Consider the following 4517-nt stretch of genomic DNA (forward strand, 5'->3'; position numbering starts at 1 on the left):
CCATCATATGTTTCTGGTAACTTTTTCAAAACTTAGGTGGACATAGCTGTGTGGATTCATATCCATGTCCTCTATTCTGTTCCACTGGTCATCATATCGCTTTCTGTGCCAGTACCATGCTGATTTTATTGCTATGGCTCTGTTGTATAGTTTGAAGTCAGGTATTGTAATACCTCCAGCATTGCTCTTGTTGCTCAGTATTGCCTTGGCTATTTGCAGTCTGTTGTGTTTGCTGATGAAATTTAGGGTTTATTTTTTAATCTCTGTGATGAATAATATCCCTGGCATTTTTATGGGAATTGTGTTGAACATGCAGAATGATTTTTGTAGTATAGCCATTTTTACTATTTTGATTCTTTCAATCCGTGAGCATGGGAGATCATTCCACTTTCTGTAGCCTTCTTCAATTTCTATCTTCAATGTTTTGTAGTTCTCTTTGTAGAGACCACTTACATCCTTTATTAAGGTTATTCCTAGGTATTTGATTTTTTGAGGCTATTGTAAATGGAATTGTTTTCCTATATTCTTTCTCAATCTGTTCATTGTTGGTGTATAGAACCAATTTTTATAAATTGGTTTTGTATCCTATGACATTTCAGAAGCTGTTTATGATGTCTAGGAGTTTTTTGGTGGAGTTTTTCAGGTCTTTATATATAAGATCATGTCATCTGTGAATAGGAATAGTTTGTCCTCTCTTTACCTGCTTGTATTACTTTTATTTCTTCTTCCTTCCTTCTTGCTCTGGCTAGGAATTTCACATCTATGTTGAATAGGTGTGGAGAGAGTGAGAACTCTTGTCTCCTTCCTGACTTTAGGGAAAATGGTTTCAGTTTTTCCCCACTAAGTATGATGTTGGCTATAGATTTGTCATACACAGCTTTTATTATGTTGAGGTACATTCCTTCTACTCCTAGTTTCATTGGAGCTTTTATCATGAAATGGTATGGAATATTCTTGAAAGCTTTTTGCATCGATTGAGATGATCAGGTGGTTTTTGTCTTTGCTTAAATATAATACAGCACATTAATAGAAGCAATTATATTTAATGATTTGCATATGTTGAACCATTCTTGCATCCCTGGGATGAAGCTGACTAGGTCTTGGTAAATAATCTTTCTGATATATGTTTGAATTCAGTTTGCCATTATTCTATTGAAGATTTTGGCATCAATATTCATTAAGGAGATTGGCTTTCAGTTCTCCTTTTTTGGATGTGTCCTTGTCCAGTTTGGGGATGAGCACAATACTGGCTTTATAGAAGGAGTTAGGCAGTGTCCCTTCCCCTTCTATCTAGTGGAAACGTTTTAGGAGTGTTGGTATTAATTCTTCTTTAAGATCTGGTAGAATTCAGTGGAGACTCCATCAGGTCCTGGACTTTTCTTCTTGGGGAGACTTTATTGCTGCTTCAATTTCATTGTGCATTATAGATCTAATTACGTGATTAATAGCCTCTTGATTTAGTTCTGGATGGCCATATGTATCTAGAAATTTGTCCATTTCTTCTAGACTTTCCAAACCATTTGAATATAGGTTCTCAAAGTATTTCCTGATGATTCCCTGTATTTCTTTGGTGTTTGTTATTATCTCCCCTTTTTCTTTACTGAATTTATTAATTTGTGTCTTTCCCCTCCTCATTTTAGTAAGATTTGCCAGGCATTTATCAATCTTGTTTTTTTCTCAAAAAACCAGCTTTTGGTTTCACTGATTTTCTGTATGGTTTTGAGGTTTTGTTGTCTCTATTTCATTGATTTCAGCACTTATTTTTATTATTTCTCTTTCTTCTTGTTTTGGTTTTAGCTTGTTCTCTTTTTTTTTTTTTTAGGAGTTTGAGATGTAGCATTAGGTTATTTATTTGAGATCTTTCTGTGTTTTTAATATATGCACTCATGGCTATAAACTTTCTTCTTAAGACTGCCTTTGCTGTACCCCATAGGTTTTGATAGGTTGTTTTTCATTTTCATTAAATTCCAGGGACTTTTTGATTTCCTCCCTTATTTCTTCTATGATCCATTGATTGCTGAGCAATGTGTTGTTCAGCCTCCAATTGTTTGAGAATTTTCTCCCTCTGCTTTTGTTGTTGAGGTCTAGTTTTAATGCATTGTGATCAGATACTATGCAGGGGGTTATTTCAATTTTCTTGTATTTGTTGAGACTTGCTTTGTACCCTAAGTTATGGTCTGTTTTGGAGACAGTTCCATGGGTTGCTGAGAAGAATATATATTGTGCTGTTGCAGGGTGGAAAACTCTATAGACATCTGTCAGTCCCATTTGATCTATGGTGTCATTTAATTCTAGGATTTCTTTGTTGATTTTTTGTCTGGATGACCTACATACTGGTGATAGGCAGATATTAAAGTTATTAAAGTTTCCCACTACCATAACACCTGTAGGGTTTATGTCCTTTAGTGTATGTTTGATGAAGTGCATGTGATGAAGTGCATGGACATTGGGTGCATATAAGTTGATGTATTGTTCCTTTTATTAGTATGAAGCAACCTTCTTTATCTGTTTTGACTAATTTAAGTTTGAGGACCATTTTATCTGATATAAGTATTGGTACTCCTACCTGTTTTGGGAGCCATTAGATTAGTAAATCATCTTCTGGCCTTTCATGATAGGCCAGTGTTTGTTTCTGTCAATAAAGTGGGTCTCTTGCAAACAACAGATTGTCAGGTCTTCCTTTTTAATCCATTTGCCAAACAGTGTCTTTTGATGGGGGAGTTGAGTCCACTAACATTCAGTGCAAATTTTGACAGATATGTGGATATTCCTGCTATTTAGTTGTTTTTGTTGTTTAAGGATTTTAAGTGTGTGTAGCCAATTCAATGCTACACCCTGAGTACTTGTCTGTTCTTCTCATGAGATTTAATACTTCCCATTCTTTTGTGGTTATATTTTTTTTGTCTTCTGTATGTAGGATTCCTTTCAGAATCTTCTGGAGTGCTGTCTTGGTGGTGATATGTTGTTTTAGTTTCCTTTTATTGTGGAAGAATTTTATTCTGCCGTTAATTCTGAATGATAGTCTTGCTGGATAGAGTATCCTAGGACTGAAAGAGTTTTCTTTCAGTGCTTGAAATACCTCACTCCAGGTCCTTCTTGTTTTAAGGTTTCTGTTGAGAAATCTGCTGTTTTTTTGATGGGTTTGCCTTTATATGCTATTTGTTTTTTTCTCTCTTACAACCTTCAATATTCTTTCTCTGTTTTCTGTGGTATTTGTTTTAACAATAATATACCATGAAGAGGTTCTACTTTGATCAAGTCTGTTTGGTGTCCTGCAGGCTTCCTGTACTGGAACAGAAAACTCTTTCTCAAGATTTGAGAAATTTTCTGCTATTATTTTGTTGAATATACTACATATCCCTTTGGATTGCCACTCTTCTCCTTCTTTAATGCCCATGATTTACAGATTTGGTCTTTTGGTGGAGTTGATGAGTTCTTGTGTATTTCTCTCACAGCTTTTGAGTCTTTTGCTTAACAGCTGTTCTGTTTCTGTTTTTGTTTTTTAAATATGTATTTGGTCTTCAAGCCCTTAGACTCTGTCTTCTACATTTTCTAGTTTGCTGGAGTGGCTTTCCCTGTATTTTAAATTTTATTTAAGGAACTTTTTATTTCCAGTGTTTCTGTTTGAGCTCTCTTTTTCCTGAGGTTTTCTACGTCTTTGTTAAATCCCTCTTTCATATCTTGTATTGTCTTCTTTATTTCATATATCTCTTTTTTTATACTCTCCTTTCTTTCAATTTGGAGTTTGTTGAAGTTCTGAGTTCATTTAGATGATTCTGTGTCTTCTTAAGTTTTTTATTAGTGTTGTCTTGATATTGTTTGAGTTCACCTTGTGCTTTCTTTTTAACTGTGTCTTATTGCTTCTCCATGACTGTCTCAGTGATCTCATTCATAATTTCCTCTTTGTGAGATATTTTTATGGATGTCATTTGTTTCATTGGTCATAATTAACTACATTCTGTTTGGATCAGGAACTGGGTACTCATTTTCTTCATTTTCCAGTAAATCCTACATTGAATTGGCCACTTTTTCCCCATGCTTCTGGGATGTGCTGTGCTCTTATGTTGCTGAGGGCTATTTGGTGATTTTTGTTACCTGTTATCTTCCCCTTGACTCAGTTACTGCTCTATGACTGGCTTAGTTGTTAGCTACGTTGATGTGTTATTTTTGTTTCCTGACTTGGCGGTATGAATTAGTAATAACAAGTACACTTATTCAATGCCAGACCAGTTATTTACAAAATATATAGGGAACCTTTTGGTGAAACTATAAGCTGTGGAGATTGAGGGGGATAAAAGTTGTTTAGGTAGAGGTGGATACTTAATTATTGAAAGAGCTGGCACTGGAGGAAGGGGCAGAAAGGGGGGATGGGGAAGGGGAAGGATGTGAGGTGTGGGGGTTCTAGGGTACTAAGTCCCTAGTGTGTGTTGAGGTGTATTTAGTCATTGTGGAAGAGTGTGCTATTGTCAGTGTTGCTGAAGGATAGTAAGGATGGGGTAATGTGTAAAGTTGGTATA

This window comes from Castor canadensis, chromosome 8 (assembly GCF_047511655.1).
Source record: "Castor canadensis chromosome 8, mCasCan1.hap1v2, whole genome shotgun sequence".
NCBI lineage: Eukaryota > Metazoa > Chordata > Mammalia > Rodentia > Castoridae > Castor > Castor canadensis.